General features: G+C 41.3%; 1 protein-coding gene across 2 annotated transcripts in view; it reads left to right on the top strand.

Annotated features, from left to right (window-relative positions):
* The window catches only part of Celf2 (CUGBP Elav-like family member 2), a 672,814-nt gene that overhangs the window by 204,480 nt on the left and 443,426 nt on the right, over positions 1–24,908 (top strand). The window contains exon 1 of one of the 2 annotated variants that reach the window (XM_090318882.1): positions 21,994–22,043. The exons of the other annotated variant lie outside the window; for it this stretch is intronic. The gene's annotated coding sequence lies outside the window, so the exon portion shown is untranslated. Of the gene's footprint in view, positions 1–21,993; positions 22,044–24,908 lie in introns of those variants that run through there. 2 annotated transcript variants of the gene reach the window in all.

The following is a 24,908-nucleotide window of genomic DNA, read 5'->3' on the forward strand; positions in this document are numbered from 1 at the left end:
ACCAGCTCACATAACCTGGGCACACTGCCCAGGTCTAGAAAACATCCTCTGGGTGGTCACAAAAATGAATAGAACTTTTGGAAACAAAATAGCACCCTCCAAAGCACTGCCTGAGTAGGGAAAGAACAAGGGTGCTGTCAGGTACATAATGGCTGCTGGGTATTTCCTTTCCATGAGACTATGAAGCTGTGGTAAAATAGAATGAGATGTGAGTGTGAGGACAGAAAGGATCCATGTATTTTCACCAGACAAAACTAAAGCCAGCTGAAAGAGAACACAGAAAAGCAGGGTGGACCATTAACAAACGCAAACCGAGAAGAGACAGTCAGTTCCCTGCCATGTTTATTCGTGACCGGGCAGTCCACCATACCATCTGAACCACAGAGAATTGTGCTATTGTATTAATTATTCCCTTTAGTGACTCTCTGAACTTTGGACTATTTAAATTCTAAGATGAGAAAGTGCTAATGGATATGGTATTGTAGATGGAATGAATTAGTATTTCACGCTGAGCTGCTGTCTGAAAGAGTTTTAAATGGTAACCCACAGACTAGCTGCACCTCCTATTTCTAGTGTTCATTCAGCCATTTGTTTCTATTGCTAACAGAGCAACTCTGGGGTCATGTAAAATTCCAAAAATGGACTAAAAGGAAGGGAGATGTCAGTGGGACACTTTGGGGGAGATGAACACATTTTGGGGGGAGACTGTTTAGGATCAACTTTATTGTGTATATTGACAGTAAAGCCCACAGTAGCTTATGTTTGAAAAGGAATCATATGTCCTGTAAAAATTCCAAATCAAAGCTGCTTTGAGTGGGAATTTTACAACACCACCACCACAAAAGAATACTTTTCACACACACCACACACACACACATACCATATGGCAACTTGGCCTTTGCCTTTAGCCATTCTTACCCACCCAACCTGGGTTTCTGCATCCATGTCTAAATAAATATGCTTATAGCAGATTCCTTCAAGTTCACATAAAAGTTCATGAAAACCCAAACAAAAGAGAAGGGGCTATATATTGCTCGAGGTACCTTCTGAGCAGAGAGGAGGTCAAGATCTCCAAAGAGAAAAACACCAGCTTGTATGTTAATTTCAGGGGAAAAAAAACACCCCTCAATCCTAAGGAATGCCTCCCCTACCCCTCAACCTTTGACCCTGGCTTCCAAGAATCTGCTTCCTAGTTTATTAGGAAGTACAATCTCAGGGACAGCAGGATGGAGAGACCTAGGCAGTAAAGGAGGCAGAGCTGAGACACAATGCGAGGCCGAATGCCAATCAATCAGGCTACCTTGGGGGATTGAGGCTGAGTGTCCCCAGCTACCAGATCTCATGAGACTGAGATGCAATGCACCATATGAGCAGCTGTAATTTCCCACAGTGATCCCGAGTGGCTTGGGGAAGGAAGATTCATGGGCCAATTCCTATTACCCACTGGTCAAAGTTCAATTTATGAAATAACTTCCCTGAGCTTCTGAGACTTACACAACCGTGATGCTGCTCAGGTCCCAAGGCTTTGCTTGCTTTCTGACAAAAATAGAAGGCTCAGGGCACAAGGTAAGAGGTGATCGGTTCATTGACATAGGAGCTGTTGGGTTCTGCCCCCTGTGAAATGGATCTGAATCCATGTGGAGCTGGCTACAGAGCAGTGGCTGAGCTGCAGCAAATGGCTGAAGGTTGAGAGCACCTGAAAGCCAATCTGCAGGCTCCATGGGGACCTTCACGGATATGGACAGTTCACCAACGATGTGGGCTTTCATGCCTTGAAGCTGCACTGAGAGGGGCACAACCGACCACTGGGAAGTGACAGCCAGCCTCAGTATCAGAGACTTACAGAAATGATGGATGGCAAAGATGGCAATGCCACTCACGGTGCCCACCTCAAGGCTGTCTGAGGTTAGAGCTGAGATACTCCCTGCAGCCTCCAGTGTAGATAGAACCCCTCATGCTCATCCAGCCCTGGGGCTCGCTTGTCTGTGCTGTTTCCTCGACAGGCTGACCCAGGCCTTCATCCCCGATAGCTGGTTGCCTTTCTCTGGGCTGTAGTTGATACCATTGCCCACTGATCAAGTTCATCATTGAAAACACGAGCAACAAGTTGCACATCTATGAGTCCTTTCAATTCCAGGCATGCACCTCTGTACAACACCCTTCCAGCTCTTCCTGAAAGCAAGGCTGGAATTACCAGTTTATAGCAGCGGCTAGACCAGTCTCTGACACTGTGGACTGGGAAGCCAAGGGCCCCTATGGACGAGTCCCAGTCACCTGCCTGGAATCAAAGACTTCGAATGTAATGCACATGGAGGCAGAAGCACAAATCCAATCCAAAGGATCGGATTTTGGACAATGGGTGAACGGTGAAGAGTGAAAATCCTATTCCTATCCCCAATCCCAAACCTAGACATTCTAGATAATATTGTTTCTAAACTAGTATATTGGCTGAATCTCTGAAAGGCCATGAAGCCACAGGAAAACAAGACAGTTCTGTTGAGATTTGCCCTTGCTTGCACTTGGTTGGTCATCAGATGTGTTTGAGGTGGCCTTACCTGGGCCATATCAGTCGGATATGGCTTTGAAGAGAGAAGGAGAACACACATGGATCCTCAGGAATTCACACTGCTGCCTCCATCGAGATGCAAGGAACCAGGGACCAACTAGTGAGTCTGACCTATGGGAAAAACAAAAAAAAAAATAATAATAAAAGGTCCCCTCTGGGTGCTCAGCACTGCCCCCTGCTGCCAGGAGGTCGAAATCCTGCAGGAACCATAAGATTGTTGTTTGCATCCCATCAGTATTCTCAAATTAAGGTCTGAACTTGGGATAGGCCCAAGTGAACAGGTGGGTTGGGGGCTACCAAAGAAGAAAGCTGGGAGAAATCTGTATCAACAGCCAAAAGCTGTAAATTTACCACTGCTTCTCATTCCCCCTAAAGGCAGAGCTATAGAGGAGATGCTCTGGATTCCTCTTGAAATTGTCCCCATGAGATAATTAAATGCAGATCCTTTATTTCCTAAGAAGGCTCCCATATGGGTAAAAGATGCAAAAGATCAAGGCAACATATGTGAAAATGTGTCAAGTACAAAGAACACTCACTTATTTGAAATTCTTTTTTTAAAAAAAATCAAGATAAAAAAAAAAAAAAGAGTACCAGGGGAGTCATGAAACTTAGCTCTAGGCCAAAGAAATGTTGGCTTGTAATTTCTATACAGGAGAAGAAAATGTTAGTGCCATGAATAACAGTTCATTAAAATGTATACCTTAAAAAGATTTACATGCCTAAATTTGAATGAGACAACATAAGATGGTTAAAACTGTCTGACACGTGCTGACTTAGCATATATATATATATATGGCATCTCTTTAAATATAAATGTGGGGTCAATTTCCAAGGAATATGAGCCTACAGAGGGAATAATAGCCCCTATATAGTCTGCTTTTTAAGATCGTTCAGGAGGCTGAATAGCTGGGCAGAGATGTAGGAACATAAAGCTGTAAAGATCCCATTGCTTTAATCACTCATACATAAATACACACCGGTACATACATAACAACAGAAAATGGTATAAATGCTGAAAGTGAGAGATTCTTTTGCAATCTTTTCAACCGAAACTGCAGCTGAAAGCCTTTTACGTCATTTCATGGCTCAGGATGCAACAGTCTGTGTGATAATTTGATTTAATTATGACATTCAAAACTTCTATAGGCATTTTTGCATATGTGCACTTATTCCTTTGATTTAAAGCTTAATAGGTTGCATTAGTAAATATTAATAATAATAACAATAAGCCATTGGAAAAAATCCAAGCCTCTATTTGACAGTGTGATGAGCTTTTACATGATTAACATGTCCACATTTATACTTTGACTTGAATTTTTCCAGGCCTGGCTGCAGGTTAGAATTACTAAGGAGACCTTTTTTTAATGCTAATACTCTTGACTAATGAAATTGGAAATTCTGGTTGAGGTTATTAAACTCCAGCCACCAAATTCCATTTTTCTGGAATTCTGCATGTCCTTGACTTTAACCTATCCCTTAGCTGTGAGTGTTCTTCCTTCCATGCCCAGACTGCCTGCTGTCTTTTCCACCATTAGCTTCTCAACCGTGACAACAAAGCTAAAACTCCACTCTGGTACCACACTATATATTTTCTGCCCTTATGGCAAGAAATCACCAAGGTTATAGTGTCTTTAGATGCTGTCTTAATCCAGGTCCTAATACTTTTTAGTAAACTTTTAAAAGGATTTCTATTTATATGCTGCTTCTGCTTTTCATTCAGGCAGGACATATTTTTTGAAAATTATCTGCAATGTGTGGGGTGATCACAATATAATTGTTATGATAACATGATTACAGGACCCTTGACTTGAAGAATCCCACATTGGGCCAGGATCACACTATGGGTTCACAACTGTAATCTTGGCTACTCAGGAGACTGATATCTGAGGATCATGGTTCATCCTGGCCAGAACAATCTGAGAAACTCCATCATCAGTTAACCAGCAGAATACTAGACTAGAGCTATGACTTAGTTGGTAGAACACTAACTGTGAGCAAAAATGCCAGCTAAGTGCGCAGTACTCTCTCTGAGTCCATACCAGCATCAAAACAAAAAAGGAATCCCATACTGGACGAAGGGAAACATACCATAAATGTAAGCAAGTAAGTGAATATGTAAATAGGGTAAATACATACGTTGAAGAAACTAAAACAGCATAATGGTGTTAAAAAGGTGATTAAGGGGCCGGGAGTGTGGCCTAGTGGTAGAGTGCTTGCCTAGCATGCTCAAAGACCTGGGTTCCATTCCTCGGTACCACATACATAGAAAAAAGCCGGAAATGGTGCTGAGGCTCAAGTGGTAGAGCTCTAGCCTTGAGAAAGTCCAAGGACAGTGCTCAGGCCCTGAGCTCAAGCCCAGGACTGGCAAAAAAAAAAAAAAGGTGATTAAGTATTGTGTTCTCTAGATGCCCATGGAAGGGCTCTGACTGAACTGGGACTAGGATTTGAACTCAGAACCCAGCTGGGTAAATGTCCTACCATTTGAGTCATACATATCCCAGACCTTTTGCTATGAGTTTGGCTTATAGATAGCATTTCCAACTTTTGACCAGGGCTAAAAGCTTCCAATCTGATCTTCCTGCTGCCATGGAGGAAGTAGTTAGGACCCCGTTATCCACCCCCTCACCTACCTTAATTTTGAAGTAAGACCTTGCTGACTTTTTTCATGAAGTGCCCTTCAACTGTGATCATCTTTCCTCTGCCTCTCCAGTTGCTAGGAGCATAGGTATATGCCAGTAGACACAGCCCCAAATGAAAAGATTCTTAAATTAACACCTAGAACATAGGATAACAGACTGGAAAAATACCTGTGCAGACGTGTCCAATACAAAGACCCCATCATAGGAAGGAGGGACTGAAAGGAAGCCTCTGTCTCTAAAGGAGACGGTGGGAACCTTTTCAGTCATGGATTTCTGACATCATTCCAGAAGTCAGATCAAGATGGAGGCCAAAGAGGATCATTCAGCAGTAGTGATAGCTGGGGGTGCTTCTCTATGTCTCCTTCACTCTGACCAGCAGACAGCTGACCCTGCTCCCTTTATTATTTTAACAATGACTCTGTCCCACTGAAGGGCAACACCTCCTCTCTTAAGCCAAGTCCACTGTGGTCTACGTACTTCTCTTCTGTGCCCTCTCTTTCAGTTCCATACCCCTCTGTGGGTTTTATTTTCCCACTCCACTTTCTGACTCCTTCTCCTCCATGGGCTTCCTTTTCTGTCTGCTCTTCAGGTTCTTCCGCCTCCTTTCTCTTTCCTCTGCACACTAACCAGATAAATCTCTTCTACTCTATCATGTCTCCATGATAATGCCCCTACATAGCAGGTTCACCTAAGATGTCTGCCCCCGCATCTAGGTATATGTAACAAGTTTCCCCACTCAGGGTGCTACAACTTTAGCAGGTCCCCAGCTGACTGCATACACAGTCCTTCGTATCTTAATTATTTTAATGACTGCTACCATATCTAATAAGTTGCTCAAGCTCAACGCCTAGCTAGCAGACCTCAGGCCTCTCCTCCTCCTTCACCCGCACCCCCAGATCAGGGGCATTTAAGTATTGTGCCTTCACAGCATCTTTCTGAAGATGCTGCCCTCCTCTCCTTCCACAGCCTGATGCAAACCCCTTCTTTCCTCTTGCCTGTGGCAATGGCACACTCCGCCCCACACCCTGCCTTCCCTGCCTCCACCCTGCTTCCTTTGTGCCTCTGCAGAGCCCCATGCAGTCAGGATGATACTTCCAATTTGTGCTTCACCCTTGGATCCCTCTGCCCAGACCCCATTCCCTTGAAAATGATCCAGAAGCTGAAATATACTCAGATAGCCCTCCACGATCTGGCTCTTACCTACCTCTCTCCACGCAGATTGTCATTCTCGGTTCCTTGCCCGCTGCATAGCAGTCTTGGCTCACGCCTACTTGGAAACTTCAGGTCTCAACTTCCTGTAAAAATTCTCAAAAATATGATTTTAAAGCTTGTTTCCTGATGACTGATGAGTGTAGACAGCTGTATGACTCTGCCATGTCTTCTGGAACTTATGGTCTCTTTTTGGCCAGAGAATGGGCAAAGGGAAAGATGGCATGGATGTTGTGGGCACAGTAGCAAGTGAGTAATGTTAGGCTGAGATACAGAGCAGAGTTGATAGCCCAGGGGAGGGGATGCCCCACTTCAGTGCGACCAGGGAAGCAAGAAAGCAAAGCCACTCAGTGTCTGAACAAAAACACTCGTGGACAGATAATTCCATCATCAAGTGACTTCAGCCCATTAGACGTGTGTAAATTGTAAATTGCCAGAACTTAGACTCAGCATAATGAAAAAAAAAATGGCTTACTGTAAACTAAGATTTAGTTGAATACAATCTAAAGTGCTGTGATGAAATGAGAGCTCAAAATGAATAAATAAATGAAAGAAATCAGGTTTGAAATAGAGATATTTCTGCCCTGTATTACCCAGGCTCATTACTCTGAATACTAATCATTTGTTTAATTTGTCTGATTCTCTAATGAGACTATAAATCCCTTATGGTATTATCCCTACAGCACAGGAGCTGGCTACTAATAGGTGATCAATAAATACATGTACAATGAAGAAGTAACTGAGTAAATGTTCTAGAATCCAAAGTGAGTCATGATTACAAATGTGAGAATCTCAGTCTGTTGCGGGGGAGAGAGGAGGCTGCAAGGAACTGTGGAGCAGCAGTGGAGAAAAAGATAAGATGCCATGGGAATACAGGAACAGGCAGGATGGCACTGGGATCTTAGAGGAAGGAAAGGACACCTGAGCTCTGGTGCAGAGACAGACAGGAGATCTTAGTGACCAACTGGAGATACTGTGAGGCCATGTTCAGAATACGTGTACACCCAGGAACCTGAAGAGCCCACCCAAAAGGATCAAAGATGCCTGGATATCAGTATCAATGGCTCATTCTCGAGATCCCCGGTACTCCAGAGATTGATCTGAGGAGCATGGTTCAAATCCAGCTGGAGCACACAAATCTGTGAGACTCTTATCTCCAATTAACCAGCTAAAAGGTGGAAGTGAGCCAGGCACTGGTTGGTCACGCCTATAATCCTAGCTACTCAGGAAGCTAAAATCTGAGGATCATAGTTTGAAGCCAGTCAGGGCAAAAAAAGTTCCCTGTGAGACTTTTATCTCCAAATAATCACCAGAAAAACTGGAAGTGGAGCAATGACTCAAAATGAATCACTAGCCTGTAGCAAAAGAGCTCAGGGGCAGCACCCAAGCCGTGAGTTCAAGCCCTATAACCGCCACCACCACCAACAACAACAACATCAAAATGGGTGGAAGTAAAAGCATTGCTTCGGTGGTGGAGCATGAAAAGGCCAAGCAAGACTGCAAGGTCCTGAGTTTAAGACCCAGACCAGCCCCAAAGATAAAATGTAAAAGATAAATCAAGTAAGGTATGGAGAAAGGACCTGCATCCTAGCATAAGACTTGTGTGGAGTCCACTGGGTCCCATGTATTTGACAGATGTGAGTCATTCTTTCTCTACCATTCTTCTACCTCTGGATTCTGCTTCTAACTGTGTAACGGGTTCCAGTCCCTTTCTGCTTTCACTTAACCCTCACACGTACAAGACCAACTCTGAGGTTTGAAGCATACACTTAAAACCCAGAAGCCAGAAATTCAAGCTAGTTTTGCCCTACTTTCTCCGCCAAGGTCTTTTTCTACACAGTCAATTAAGCAACTGCAACATATGGTTAGCACAGAGCCAGAACTCAAAATGAGGGCCATGCACTTTGGAAATGTAAAATTGGTGCTCAAGCCAGGGCCCGATGTGGGGAGCAGCCAACTTCTTTCTTCTCCAGGCCCTTTCAGTGGGCATCTACAAAGCTGCCTGTTCCTTCTTTCCTTGACTCTTTCCTTTCTGTTTCTTCTTCTCTTCCTATTTCCCTATACCCTTCCATCCGCAGCAACATCTTTGTTGCCAAGGTATGAGTCTTAAACTGAACAATCACAAACATCCAGCTCAGTGATTCTCCAATTCCAAGACCTCATCATTTACATCTGATGGTATATTTCTTTTCCAGTAGATTCTCGCAGCCTTAGCTAGAAGAGTTGAAGAGATACTCCGGGATAAGGCCCAGTCATTGAGATTTTTCTTTTTCTTCACATATTTCCACACCAAATCCCAAAATCCACTTAGTATTGAGATCCACTACCTAAACTCTGCCTCTGTATCTTAATTTGTTTCTTTTTTTAAAAAAATGATTTGTTTTCTTATATGTACAAAAACTTTATTCATCTCCGGCTGTCATACATGCTAAGTATGTATCCTTCTATTAATCTGTGTTGCTGGACCTAATTTAAGAAAACTTTAATCTTTCTAGGGTATGAAATCCCTCCCAAAAGGCACATTTCACAACCAAAAACATGTAGGACTTGGAGTTAAAGGTGAATAAAATGAGAAAGGAGAGAAAAAGGAGTGAATTCTAATCAGTTTCTCCTCCATTAATATCTGATTCATAGGAGATTGTTTTGTGTTTTCATGATTGCTGCTTCATCCTTTTTTATTGTATTTTATTGTCAGGTGACATATAGAGGGTTTATAGTTACATTCCTCAGGCAGTAAGTCCATTATCTTGAGCATCAATGCCCCCTCATGTTTTTCTCCCACTTTCCCTCCCTCACCCCTCCCAATCATCTTGTTTTTTCCCTTCCCTTCCCTATTTCAAACAAACAAATAAATCTATATACAACATACCAGCTAACAAAGTCGGATACAATAATAAGATAAACCATAAGAGAGAGGAACAGCCCATCCTTGCTTTAAAGAAAATATTTTCTTAATCATACATGTGAATATCTAATATTATTTGTGTTCTCTGATTGTTTCCTTTTGTTTTAATATAAAGTCTACAGTAAGATGGCCAATGGAGCTTTCTAATGGCCCTCTCTCCTTTGCATTTGAATATTTGGCAAGAATAAGGAAAATAAATGGTGCCTGGAGAGAGGTTCCCTAGATATTCAGATATTCTGGGCTTCTTGGTGTTGAGCTAGCGGTACAGCTTGAGGAGCTCTGAGGATGTTTCATCTTCTTCTAAAACAGTGGTTTGCTATCAGCAGGGGATACTTTAAAAGCCAAGGAATTTAGAGAGCTAGAGCCTCTGGTGTTGGATACCACTTTTCTGGAATTCTGCACAACAACACAGTTCAATTAGTTTAACATGGTGGGTATTAGGTCAGGGCTATTATTACAGACTGAAATAACTACTTTTCCTGGGGCACAGTCACTTTCCCAAAGCAATATGCCTATCAATAAAATATTCTCCTCTACTTGAATCATCCCAGAAACACCAAGAAAGGCAATAATTTCATCAAAAATAAAAAAGCATTTCGTGAAAATTAACCTCCTTACCATAAAAGGTGCTCTTCAGTATCTGCCTTAGTCATCTTTGGAGGAAACAAATCAATAGCATGGTAGAGGATTTATTTTGAGAAATGGATTCATAAAATTCTAGAGTCTGAGAAGTCCAAAGAGAGTTCTGACACAAGCAAGCTGGAGGCCCAGGAAAGCTGGAGGTGTAATTCAATCCAAGATGGATGGGATAAATGTTCAAATAAATACCAGTCCCAGTGTAGAAGAAAATGCGATGAAATGTCCCCACTCATTTGATGAGGCAGGGAAAAAAAGGGGGGACAGGGAGAAAAATTCCCCTTTCTACCATGTTTTGTTCTATTCAGTTCCTTGATGGATGGGACAGGGTCACCCACATTGGTGAAGGCTATCTACTGTACTGGGTCCCCAGTTAATGTGGGAATCTCATGTAGAAACACTCTCACTAAATAAGTCTTAGTCTAGGCATCCTTTCACCAAGTCAAGTTGACCAAAAGTTAACCAGCTATATCCTTTTCCTCCCCGTACTTATGGGGCATTATTCAGTGTCTTATCTTAAATGTTCTGTCTTCTGTTGCCTTCTTGCAACCAGGCCATACAGATTCTTTGTAATGTCAGTCTTGTAAGTCTGAAATTTCTCAGCCAACATGCTTTTATAGCCTATGATGAGTCAGAGTGTTCTCCTAATTTATTTAGGAAAGGCAGAAGACCTATATAAAAGAGTGTCTAAAGTTCAACTCTCACCTTATTGGTGCGACCTCAAGTGTTTCATCAAGCTCTTTGACTTTAAACTTTCTTAATCTGAGGGTCATGAATAAGAATGAGCACAAATATGTTTTATAACTTTTTAAAATCCTGTACACATGACATTTGAAATATGGTTCTTCCCTCTTTTATCCCAGAAAAAAAATAGGTAATTTTTGTCTTTCTAGTTAATGATAGTTTCTTTTGAAAGAATTTGTTGAATTATGTCCCCTGAAAAAATACTGAAGTTCTCATACCCAAAGCCTATTAATATGACTTTATTTGAAATAGGGTTTTGCAGTTGATTGAATTGAGGTTGTTCCAGTGGATCCTAATCCAATATGATTATGGCTTTATAAAAGGATGGAACACTAAGACAGATGCAGAGATATAGAGAGGGAAGATGATGTGAAGACACAAGAAGAAGATGGCTATTTACAAGTAAAGGAATGCTTCTGGCTACCAGAGCTAGCATACAGGCCTAGAATAGATTGTCCTCAAATCTCACAGAAGGAACCAACCCTGATGACAATAGTATCAGCCTTCTAGTCTCCAAAACTATTAGATAATGGCTTTCTGGATTTACACCAATCAGTTTCCTCAGAAAATTAATGACGAAATACTTTTCTGTCATTAGATCTAAGCAACTTAGGCTATCCACAAGCTCTCTTTTAGCCCTTAAGCTAAAATATTAACTATAAATATAAGTATGAAAGATCAAGACCTAAAACTTTCTGAGTTCTCAGTGTTTCTGAGGTTCAGATGATTTCAGATATTTAAATGCATGTAGACCTGTCTCACTAGTGGGGTGGAAAATTTTTTTTAATTTGGTTTTCTTGTTGAATTTGGGGTTTCAGTTTTTGTTTTGGGTCTTGTTTTCATTGGTCTTTCCAACACAGGGACCAAGGCACTGAGCTCTACATGTGTTTGGTAGCAAAACCGAACTCCTAGAGAGAGCTGCATGTAAGATGGAAGCATTGCTCCAAAATCTAATGGCAGAGATATTTTTGTCTATGCTTCCTTGTCCTTATTTATGAATCCAGGACCTCCCCCCCCCAAAAAAAAAACCTAACACCTACTTCCAAGTGTTTGTTTGAGTATCCAAAGAAATAATGCCTGGAAAATGCTTAGCCCTTATTAAGTGTAGATGACCCTAAGCCACACCTCAGGAAGGGACCCAGTTGGCCAATTATAACTTAGCTCTAGATGATTAGATGTCTATGATTACACTTCAAGATCCATCTGAAAAATAAAAATTCCCTACAAAGGAAAAATTCTTTTAAAAGGATGTGGATCAACAAGATGTGGTATTTGTACACAATGGAATTCTATGCTGCTGTCAGAAAAAACAACATCACCCCATTTGTTAGGAAATAGAAAGACTTAGAAAAAATCATATTAAGTGAAGTAAGCCAGACTCAAAGGAACTTAGGCTCAATGGTTTCCCTCATTTGTCATAATCAGTAGAAACCTTGGGCTCTACTAGCAGAGATCTGCAATAGAGCAAAACCTTGATACATAAGGCCATATAGTATGAAGCTAATTGAAAGGACCTCCAGGATATTGAAACAAAAGCCATATAATGAATGACTGTTGTCCTTAATGTACTATGTTGTCTCTCATCTCCTTTGCTGTCCCTTGGTTATCTCATATTGTTATAGTATCTCACTTTGTTATCTGATATATTGGATATATTTGTATTTGGTTATTTGAAATTGGATAGGGAAGGAGGGAAAACCAAGATGGGTGTGTGGGGGGGAGGGTAATGGGGACCAAGACATGTGAAAGGGTATCAATGTATGTGAATTAATGCGCTTTCTATCTGGCAAATATCATGTAACCCTTTTATTAATTACAATAAAAAATAATTTAAAAAAGGATGGTATAGAGAAGGAACCATTAAAATATATCCATATTTCCTCGATCAGCTCTTATATGTTTCCTATACTCTATGATTCAACTCAATGGAAATCAAATCAACAGAAAAGTAATGTCTTCCCATTATTAGCAGAAGGTTCAGAGAAGTAATGAGAGGCACAAGGAAATACATTTTTGTATTGACCTGGTGATGTGCTATCTCTCTGGGGATGTGCCACAACAAAAAGAAATGTTCTAGAATTTAGAGAAGTAAAATCCCTATACAATGGACTTAACCATTTCCCTCCTGCCTCATTAGGAAGTATTTGACTCCTACTTCCTTACATTTTTATTTGGCTATAAAGATTGTGGGTTGTTTTTTAATACACAAATATACACAGATGCACATTCACAGAGAAAAGCACTGAAATAAAAATCTAGAGGAGTTGGTTCACCTCCCCTCTTGCATAGTGAACGTAACAACTCAGAAAATAATTTCAAGTTTGTAATGGAATAATTGGTGACACCAACTTGGTAGAGAAAAAAATGTGGACAAAATGGCATAAGAACTACATGATTTGTATAAAAACTCTAATATGTGTTAAATATTCCGTAGTAAGATACTTCCCCTTGCATTTCTAATTATAGCCTGATATATTCATTTAAACATTGTCAACAAGAAATCAGAATTCTCCTTTTTTAATGCTTCATTGGGAATCAAGCCCTTAAGGTTTGATCTCTCTCTCTCTCTCTCTCTCTCTCTCTCTCTCTCTCTCTCTCTCTCTCTCTCTCTCTCTCTCTCATTTTAAAGGTTAGATCATGCCTTTCTTTGAAAATGAATTCCAACATTTTCTGGATCACTATAATGCTAGTCTAACAGCAAATGCAGTTGCTTTTATGCTAGGATAATTCAAATAATTTTCATTTTCCTTTTTTTTTTAACATTTTCAAAAAACAAGGTGCTTCTCTAGTAAAATAGAAAAAAATTAAAACCCACAATGACTAGTTAAAAATGAACTTCACATTCTTCCATGTTTCTAATTCTCATAAGGCTCAAGATGTTATAAACAAGAGAGAAATGGTCATACTAACTTATTTTCTAGGAAAGGCCCCCCTTCATATAAGAGGCACCTGGTGGGGGCGCTGTGGCGTGGCAGTGATTCCATAATGAATCTATTTGGAGCTTTGCATAAAGCGTTCTTTGTTTGAAAGGGGCATTGTAGTTTTCACCAGTACTTTATCATTAGCCTCAATCAGCTGAGACTGATACACTTCTTTTTATCCTCAATTGAATACTGTCCTTGTTGACTGTGATCCTTTTCCATTTTTAAATCCTTTTTGGCAAGATGACTATCAGAAGTATGTGTCTAAGAGGCAAGACTATAGCGTTCCACTGCAAAGCCTCTTCCTTTTCTGTTTCACAAACTCACGCCTCTCCAGACACAATTAGGAGATATCCTAGTATTTTATGTCATGAAAGATATTTGGCCAGTACTACTGTGACAAAAGGGAAGCACCAGTGGATTAGAAAATTGCTTAACATCACCCATCTCTAACTAAAGAGAGGCGATAGGATTTTAAAAGGAAATTTGGCAGGTAAAATTAGGCCAAAAAAAAAAAAAAAGGTTTTGGGTAAGCCATAAGGAAGTACAGCCATGTTCTCCCATATGCTTAGAAATTGTTTTGATAAACAATAATATGAACCATAACAATATACACATGTGGATATGATTTAAATTATAAGCCCAGTTGACAGATTCAAAATAAGATCTGAAATTTTCTCCCTTATCACCCCCCACAAGATTTAAGTATTAGAAGTTTGATTCTTATTGAGTAGCATTTAGGGGGTGAGGTCTTAGGGTGCTTCCCCAGGTGAGATTAAAGTCGTCCCTGTGGGACTTGGAGTTAATTCGCATGGGCAGTTGTTTCAAGAGAATGACTCTGGGTTCTGGCCCCGTATCTTACCAGGCATGTGCAGGTACTATTGTGATAATGGTTATCCACCAGGAAACCAGGAAATTATTTATGGTAATTCATATAATTTTCTTTATTTTTAATGGTGTTCATATTTTCTATGAATTTATATTGTTTAGTTTTTGGTAATACCACTTCATTTTATTTTACAAAAAGTAAATACGGTATGTGTGGTTAATCTAAGGAAGAAAAGGAGAAAGAGGAGAAAGGCAATCCTTTATTTCAGAGAAAGAACTGAACACTCGAGTAAATGTTCCCCATGTTAACTGGATGGTTTGATTGCCAAGTAAATACTTTATACAATCAATCCATCAGTCTGCTTCTTGTCACCACTTTACGTGAAAGGATCAGGTTAGGAGCCACTTAGATTTTCAGGTGACTTTGTGGCACCGTTTTATTCCACTTGGGTCTCTTGATGAATTCTTCTGTAGTGTGAGGGAAGACACCCCTTTCCCTCTCGCCGTTTTCAGGGCAGTCTTCTGCACAAGATTGTCCTGCGACACAAGCAGATGTTGGCAATTTCCCACTGGCAATTTGGCCATTGCGTTTAAAGGCTTTCCTTTAAACTTCGATCTCCCTCTGAAAACTGGCAAAGAGCCTTGGCTTTAAGCACATAAAATCCAGAGGAATCTTAACACGGCCATTTAAAGAAAACCAAAAAACAAAAGGAAAAGATGACAAACTCAGCAGTGCAGTTGAGACTCCCTGGGCTAGGAAACAGACGGTGTGAGCAGTGCTTCACCTCCTTTGTTATTTTATACTTTTTGTCCAGGGTTTTCTATAAGCCTTCAGTGCTACCAAAAACAGACTGGAAATTAAAAGAAAAAAGAAGAAGAAGAAGAAAAACATAGCTCTGAGAAATCTCCTCTTCCATGGCAGCCTGGGGTTAAACAAAGCTCTAATTTTTTTTTTCCCCTGACTGTATGAACTAAATTTGGCTTGTGTTTCCTTTGAATGGCATGACAAGCAGCTGGGTGTGAGTCTCCTCCCTCTCTCTTCCTCTCTCTCACTTTTAAAATATGCCTGGCAACAATCCAACAGCCCCTCCCCCCACTTCCCCAGCTTCACTCCATTTTTGCTCTCCGAGTCAGCTGACCAAGATTCCAAATGAAAATAGCATGCAGGAGGGAGCTGAGACCCAGGGAGATGCACAGAGACAAATGCGGCCCTGAGTGACACCGTGGGTCCTCTGCTTTACTTAGCAGGTTTTGAAGCTGTCTCTTTAGAAATCCTTTAGATTTTTTTTTATATACATATAAAGTGTCCCATAATAGCAATTCTCAAGTCATTGACAAAGCACTAAAACACGTTATCTTTGTTCATGGGCTTTTCATTGTATTGGGTGGTGTAAGCAAAACAACGTGAAAGCACTGGAAATTCCATTAAAGTTACATTCATTTATCTGAAAGAAGAAAGAAAAAATATATATATATATATACACATCCTTGGAAGTTAGTCTCTATAGACATGCTGAAAGTAAGGATATGTACAATAACACACATTTGATTACATTGAAGATTCATGATTCACTGTTGCGAGGGTGGAGCTCTAGCAACAGGAACTGATGCTTGATATAAAACCAAGAAAATATAACCAGATATTAATCACCTTTTTTGTCTTTTTTAAAATTATGAGAGGAGGTCTTGTCATGTTATCCTAGCTGGCCTGAAATTGGTGGGATCAAGTGATCTTCCTGCTTCAGCCTCTCAGATAGCTGGGACTACAGGTGCATGATAATGCTCCTGGCTTTGCTCAGATAGATACAGGGATAGATAGATAGATAGAGGGAGAGATAGATACATACACACATACATATATATGTACATATATATATATATACATACACACATAGATCTATGTTGTCACATCTTACAAACTGTCAGCTTCTATAGTTTGCAAACATATCAACATTCCAAAAAAGCATTCAAGTAGCCAATCAGTATATAAAAACTATATAGAGTTCCCTAATTTCTGATATATCCCTCATCTTATCGTATGCTGCTTTGTTCAAAAGCCAACTTGTATGGGCTTTTTAAATGTTTGGCTTTCAACAGATAATATAATAAAAGCTTTCATAACAAATATATTTTGAGGCCCTGTCAGTAACATAAAGGGTACCTACAAAGACTTATAAGCGAAAACTAATCATCATAGGCCTGTTGATGATTTTATCTAAAAAAATCAGCCTGGCACAAATTGCCAGGTTTTACAAATCGGAGCACAGGATATACTGTTAAAGTTGAAGCCCAGATAATAAGCAATTGTTTTTTAGTATCTGTCTCAGTATTAGGGGATATACTTATACTGAAAAGGCGATTCATTGTCCCTCTGTAGTGCAGCTTCCGAGGTGAGTGCTATGATCTGTCTGACAGCCGGTGGCACACTGTGGTTTGCTATGAGAAGCATGTAGCTCTCAGCCCTAGTTCCAGAGTCAAGGACAAGTGTGGGAGTTTCTTAGCTCCTTCCCATCTGCCAACTTGGAAACTTTGGCACCATCCACAAGACCAGGATGGCTTCTTTTACAACAGCAGAATGCATTTCCAATTCGTCATCTCACATTCTGAAAAAGAGACAGGGAAGAGCTGGCAAAAGTGAAGAGAAAGTCGGAGGCCAGTAGAAAAGGAAAGAATCCATCTGGGGAAAAGCAGAATTGGATACAAAGAGGTGTGAAGCAACTCTTTCCAAAACAAAACCAAAATAAACAAATTTCAAACAATAGCAGTTTAGGAAGCAACTGCAGATCATTAGAAAGTGAAAGGAACTTAGAATGGGCAAAAATTAAGACAAAGAAAATAGCAGTGCAATAAATAATAATAAAATCCTGACAACTAGAAATTTGGTCCCGTGGTGCTGTGAAACAGAAACTCAACCAAGAAGTCATGCTTGGGTTTCTGAACCTTTGTTAACATATTTGGTCTAACTTTCAGCTAATGGTAAGTGTTTTGCTCAGTTTTTTGTTTGTTTTTTTAGCTGGATGATGCTTCTTTCTTGCTGTTAACATCAATAATGATTCCAGCCTTACCTGGAAGGGTAGCGCCAGGGTGACTTCTGTGCTCTCTGACTTTGGTGCGGCAGCACTTCTCAGAGTGCGTTGCTGAGCTGGGTAGACATGCAGATTCTTGGGCCCCTGCCCTCATTCTGTGAGACCTTGCCTCCCTCAAGACATATTCAGCTCAGCCACAGGTAGAAAGCAGAGCCTCTGAAGATTTTGTTTCTTTGGATGGAGAAAGTAAAAGCAGTGGGTTTCCTTTTGCTTAGAAAAGTACTTGGTTTGTTGTTGTTGTTTCATGGATAAAACCAAAGAAAGAAAAGAGAATATCACAGAGCTTAGTTATATGAAAAGGAGAATTAGAATCTTATTTCTAGTAATAGTAAAGCATCCATGCTACTTTGCATTCATTTAAACTTCCTTTATTTCCCCATGTTGGAGATGAAAGTTAAGGCCCTGCACACACTAAACAAGTGTTGTACCACTGAGCTATATCCCAGCCAGCCCACAATGAACCCTCTCTTAACACACAGGAAGCTCTCAGAGAGGTGGTCATTGAAGAGCCATTCAAACCATCACTAAAATCATTTGACCTAAAGGAGTTTTGAGGAAAAACAAGACAAAGATAGGAAACTTTGTAGTTCTTACCAAGACAAAGAAGAAAATGGATATTTTTTTTATCCCTTTCTCAAGGCTGAATTGAACCTTGGTTTTTATAAATAGAAAGTTGATTGTTGCCTTGCTACTTTGTAACTACCTGGGACAACCTTGAAGAACAGCATGTTTTTTCCTTTTAGTAAACACTCTCAAGGAAAGAAAAATTAATAATTCTTAAGAGGAAATGGATCCATTCAGCATAATCCACTAGAATCAGGAATGAAATAGAAAGCATACCTTATTCCTGGATTCAAATTTAAAGACATTTCTAAGAAGAAAAATGTTAATTCCCTTGTATGCCTTATGCAGCTTAGTTGATAGGACACCCCCAGTGAGCCTGTGTTATCATTCATTGTGTGGAAGTCATTGTGTGATCTGCTCAGTGTTTCCCTGCCCCCCATTTTGTGAACATTTGCCTCCCACAAAACAAATGATGCCCAGAAATCAAGGTAACAGTGAATGTGCTTCAACAAAGGGAAAATCGGAGATTTGTTGAAAGACGTGGCATGTTTTTAGCAGAAGTTGGGTGGGGTTATGGGGGGGAAATAGAAATCAAACTGCTGTAGAACACTGAATTCTGCATTCTGAGTATGTGTGGGCTCCCTCTCTCACCCTCCCCCTCCCTCCCTCCCCCCTCTCCCCCACACCTCTCCCTACACCCTGTGTTGTATCTCCTTGAACCATGAAACTATGAGTGCCAAAAGTCTGCTATACTAAGGGACAGGCAAGAAGGAAATGTATGAAAATCATATAGTAAAGAGATACTGGGACCTCATCATTAAGAAAAAGAGTGAAGAAACAATGATATAACCCCCCTTATCACCACCCCTGCCTGTGGCAGACCCTCTCTCACTCCAGCCCCAAACAGATGGGTCCTGCCTATATATTGCTCTCTCTGAATCTGTGAGAGAGCCTAGTACTGGATTCTGAATGCTTAAGGGGAGTGGGGGCATTAAAATCACACCTATTAAATTCAATGTCCTGGAGCTGAAGCTGAAAACTCTCCACATACATTAACAAAAGGGGCATACTACCAGTAATTCCAAAGCAAGTTAGGAGTGAATGAGGCAACACACCTAAAAATTCAGAGCTATCTCATGGAGGATACCTTCTAATCTATTTAAGTTACCATTTGCTTCTGCATTTGGTCCTCATGTCATATTTTATTTGAAGGAACGTTCTACTCAATGCCTTAAAAAATAAAAAGGCCATTGAAAAAACTGATGCACTAAAATATTATTGCCTAATTTAGGAGCCCAAGTTTGTCCTTTTGGCCTTTGGCCCAAAGCCACCCTCTTCCTTTCACCCATTAACTTTAAACTCCAAATGTTAAGAATTCATTTTCCTCTCTTCCCCAGACCTGGGTTTTGGTGGTGTGGTAGGCTGGTGATAAGGATGGTGTCCTACTTGCAGAAATGATTTCATTATTATCTTCTGTTTTTCTCTTGTTAACTTTCTAAAGGGAAAGCACTTTATTAATTATCTGAGCACCTGGAGCCTTTTGGAGATGCACTCTGTATAAAAACTATTATTATCACCCACATTTGGAAAAGTGTGTGGGGATTTGATGTGTTGTATAAATGATTACACATGATCAGGCTTACGGCCCCAGGTTCACAGTGGAACACTATAAAGACAGCCCAGGAAGAGGCACGAGGCCCCAGAGAAGCCATGATGTTTTGTTTATTTATTTGCAGAAGATACAAAATTTTCTTTCAATTTGAGCATTAGGAGAGAGTTGCATTTCCAAATAGAATCATTCACAGTCATTAAACAAAGCATATAGATGGCCATAAATGTGAAAGGAATCCTAAGCTGGGGGCTATTTTCACATCATTCAAGTCCACAGAGAGCAAGATAGTAGAGAAGAGATCACAATGTTGGAAGGAGCATTGCATATAACCGCTCTGGTGCGGGAGCCCTGCACCCAAAGCTGTGCCCTCTGCCATCTTTCCCCTCCCCATACTTCAATATTAAGATTGTCACCAAACATTAAATTATACCACATTCTCCTGACATCTCTACCCTTCCTTCAGAGGAACGTCTCCTCACACCCTGACAATTCCTAACCCTCCCAACACACACGCATGTGTACATAAACACAAACAGGAACATATCCAGGTATGTTATACAGGTGTACATATGTACATTTACACATACAGTGCTGGGACTGAACCCAGGGACCCACATATACTAGGCAAGAACTCTACCACTAACCTATTCTTAATCTTCAAACCCTTCAACCAAGAGAAAAAAAAAAAAAAAACAGCCTTCCCAGGGGTTGTGTGTAGAGGCACATGGTAATCATTTTCTTCTGGTTGTTTCTTTCAGTTGACTTCCACTAAAGACCAAGGAAGCTGATATTCCATTTATGGCAACCATGTAAATTTTCCCTTTTAAAATCAAAGTGAGGAAAAAGAAACTCGATATAAACAAAGGCTGTGCAAGTGATGTGTCATGCTGCTATAACAAATGTCTTGCTGGTCTGGGCTAGACAGTTTGAAGGACACTGGATCCAGGATGAGGACAGGAGGGAGATGCCATGCTGGGAGACTCAGCTAGAGCCAGGATGGTCCAGGGGTAACAGAGCCCAGGCTCAAGAGGGATGAAAATAAGAAACCTGCCTACTCAGCATGTTTTCCTACACACTCATGCACAGGGTAAAATGGGAACTATGGCAAAGCCCAGGAAAGCAACATTGTCTTCCTTACGTCTAACCATCTGGTAGGTAGAGTTCCAGATGACTACTGAAAGGTGAGGTGGCATGAAGGACCAAAGATGCCCACGTGCAAGGGAAAGGCCCACATTTTCTCCTTGTGTTCAGAGTGATTTCATTTGCCCTCGTGATGGTAGTTAAAAATATGGAAAGAGGGAGGGAGGGAGGGAGGGAGGGAGGGAAGGAAGGAAGGAAGGAAGGAAGGAAGGAAGGAAGGAAGGAAGGAAGGAGAGGGAAGGAAGATGGGAAGGTAATGAAGACAAGGAGGGAAAGAAGGGAGGGAAGGAGGAGAGAAAGAAGAGGAAGCAAGCAACAAGCTAGAAAGAGGGAGAAGTGAAAGGGGAAGGGGTTAGAAAGAAACAAGGAGCTGAAAAGAGAAGGGGAGTATAAAAGGGAGGGAGAAAGGGAGAGAGAAGGATAGGAGGGAGGAAGGAAGGAAAGAAGGAAGGAAGGAGAGAAGGTAAGAGAAAAGAAAAGGAAGAGAGAGAAAAAGGAAGAGACACACTGTGGGGAAATCTGCCAGAAATACACAGTAAATACTAACTTGTTAGCAAACCCATCTCCAAATTATTTTTTAAACAACAAATCCTCTTAGCAATGTAGTTAGAGCTGGGAGGGAAGCTCAGGGCCCGGTGTCAGTATCCCAAAGCCTAAGTCGGGAAAAGGAAGGAAGAAAGCAGCCTAACCAGACTTCTGAGAGGAATAAAAAAGAAAATCTCCAGGCAGGAGGAACGCCCCGAGGAGGAGAAGCCGGCAGCCCGCGGTAATCTGTAAATGATTGCGACTCCAGTCTGCAGGCTTCAGACTTGATCTGTGTTTGTTCCAAAAGAAAGCCAACGAGGATGGTGTAATAAAGAGAGATTTAACTGAGAGCTGTGCTTGGAATAAAGTGGGCTACAAAAAGGTCAAATTTGATCAGTTGGAGCAGATTACAGGGGCTTTGAGAGGGTGGTGTGAGGAGCCCGGGTCTGGGAAGTCAGCGCTTGCAGGGTTGTGGAGGGAGGGTGGAGAGCGGCCAGGGCCGAGCTTATCTGTGCTGGAAGGGGGAAGAGCTGCGCCGGGCGCCTCTGCTGCTCCGCGGGGGGAGTCCCCAGCCCCAGCCCCCCTGCAAGCTCACCACCAGCAGGCCGTTAGACAATGGTGTCCCTAATCTCTGACTTGGATCCCCTGAGAGACTGGAAAGTTTTAAGGTAGGCCTGCTTTGCTTGCTTGCTTGTTTCTCTCTCTCTCTCTCTCTCTCTCTCTCTCTCTCTCTCTCTCTCTCTCTCTCTCTCTCTCTCTCTCTCTCTCCCTCCCTCCCTCCTTCCTTCCCTCCCCCCTCCCCCTCCCTCCCTCCCCCCTCCCTCTCTCCCCCCCTCTCTCTCTGTCTCTCTCTGTCTCTCTCTCTCTCTCTCTCTCTCTCTCTCTCTCTCTCTCTCTCTCTCTCTGTCTCTCTGTCTCTCTCTCTGTCTCTCTCTCTGTCTCTCTCTCTGTCTGTCTCTGTCCCTCTCTCTGTCCCTCTCTCTCCTCAGAGTGGGAGTTTATGGGCAAGTTCCTGCCCACCCATCCTGGTGAAGGAAAGGTTCTCTGTTCCTGAAATGTTGGGTGGATTTCAATGACAAACTAAGGGGAGGGGAAAACATGTTTGACATAGAAACAACTGAGAGAGAGAGAGAGAGAGAGAGAGAGAGAGAGAGAGAGAGAGAGAGAGAGAGAGAGAGAGAAGACACACACACACACACTGAGGGGGAGAGGAAGGGAGGGGGAAGGAGGAGAGAGAGAAAGGCAGAGGGAAAAGGAGGGAGAGGGAAAGGGAGTGGAGGAGGAGAGAGAGGCAGAGGAGAGGAGGGAGATGGAAAAGGAGTGGAGAGAGAAAGGCAGAAGGAGAAAGAGGGAAAGAGAAGGGAGAGAGGAGAGAGGCAGAGGTGGGGGGAGAAGGGGGGGAGGGAGGGAAACAGGCTTCTAATATCTAACATGCAGTCCTCAGGTTCTGTCCGCCTCCACCTAGGAAAGGGCTCCGTGCTTTGCCCCTAAGCCAGTGCAGGGTTTCAGGGACTCAGAACTGAGCCCCGTGATTGATGATTGGGTCTCAGTACAGGGGAGGTATCCGGTGGAATGTGGCAGATTTTTCTGGACTTCAGGTGGAAAAGGGTGAATTCCATTCCCCAATCAAATTCAGAAAAGCTAGGATATGACAGATTCGGCTGTGGTTAAAATGAAACGAATACGATTTATGGAATGAGATCTTTTTTTCTCTGAATACTATTTTATAAAGAAAAAAGGTTGAACTCTCTGGCCTCTTCATCTCAGAGGTTCCCCCAAATTTAGAAGGTGGAGCTAAAATTGGCTGTGTTTGGGCAGCATCAACTTCTTTTGAGGTCATTAATAAAACCTACCATTAACTAGTAGGTTGACTTTAACTCCCATTTTTCCTAATGAAAACATGTGAGTCCATTTTTAAAATCTAAAAAATGTTAAATTGGGGGAGTTGTGGTTTTTTTTTAATTAAAAGCAGTTCTATATAATGTCATGTTTTCCCAAATGGCTGTCTGCCAAACATGGATTCATAGGAAGCAGAGAAGAACCCAAATCAGGGATACAGATGCATGGAACTCCGTGTGTCACCTAGATTTCTTTTCTTGACATTTACCTTGCATTAATTAGCTAATTCCTAATTTCCCTTTCATGAGTTCTGCCTTGCTCTTGATCTGATTTTACTGTTTTTTAAAGCAACGTTGTAGAAAGAGTCCAATAAAAGACACTTCCTGCCTATCTTTCATAACCATCCTTTTATTGGATAAATAAAACACAATAAGGTATCAACCTTACAGTACAGTCTGTATCAGATCACCCTGTTTGTTGAAAATATAGACAGTTTCCAGTCCTTGATTAGTATTTTAAAAGCAATACAGTGAACATCTTTGTGTTTGTAGCTTTAGGTTTTCATTAGATATTTCCCAGGAGTTCTCCATGAAAAACAATACTTATTTTTATCAGTGTTTGGGTGATTTTTTAATTGTTTGCAAACTTTATTTTTTGAGACACGGTAAAGTTCTTCTGTAAAAGTACAGCTATTAGAGTGTCATTTTCCTTTTCTTTAAAGGAATTACTAACCTATTTCTACAGCAAAAAGCTATCTAGGGAGTACTCTCAAAAAATTCTTTTTGGGTGATTAACGTAATATTATTACACGAGTAGATAAAACTGGCTCAAGCTCCAAAGTGTGTGTGAACACAACTACAAGTCTTGAAAATACAGCCCCCCTGAGGACCATTTTAGATAAAGAGCCAAGTTTTAACTTATTTAAAAATCTTTTTTTCCTGCCCTTTAAAGTGTCCCTAATTTAAGCACAGTGTATTTCATAGCTCAAGTAAAGCTTCACAAACTTGGATGGTCAAGACTTGGGAAAGATAAACATTTTGATGTGGACTACTTTGCCTATACTACGTTCATTCTGTGTCCACCTCTTTTGGGCAAGCATGTACTCAGATTTTTAAACTGTACAAGCACTCCCCAAATTAAAGAATCATAAGGAAGAAAATTTCATGAATAGTGAGGGTGGGTGTGAGGGGATGGGGGGGTGATACTCCTGGGGTTCAAACTCAGGGCCTAGGCACTATCCCCCAAGAATGACTCTCTACCACTTGAGCCACAGTTCTACTTCCGACTTTTTGGAAAATAAGAGGCTCAAGTACTATCATGCCCAGGCTGGCTCTCAACCATGATTTTCAGATCTCACCTTCCTGACTAGCTAGAATTACAGGCATGAGCACCTAGCAACCAATTACATTTTAAATTTTGTAATTGTTTGTGGCACATTGTTTATTACCTAGTTTTGACTCATTGAACTGTTTACTTACCAACCATAAGTTTGCCTATAATAGATAGAAGCAAAGAAGACAGAAAACATCCACATAAATGCTCCACCAGGAGAAGGAAATGGGCATTCTACACCAGGCTGCGTTGTCTAAAAACAGGAGATGAAGCTACAAGAAGCCCCAGACTCAGTGAACCAATCCAAACCCCCTTCTCTTCCAACCCCACCTTCCCTGCTGTGTTTCCTTATTTCCACGTGT

This window comes from Megascapheus bottae, chromosome 26 (assembly GCF_031878675.1).
Source record: "Megascapheus bottae isolate mThoBot1 chromosome 26, mThoBot2.hap1, whole genome shotgun sequence".
Classification (NCBI taxonomy): domain Eukaryota; kingdom Metazoa; phylum Chordata; class Mammalia; order Rodentia; family Geomyidae; genus Megascapheus; species Megascapheus bottae.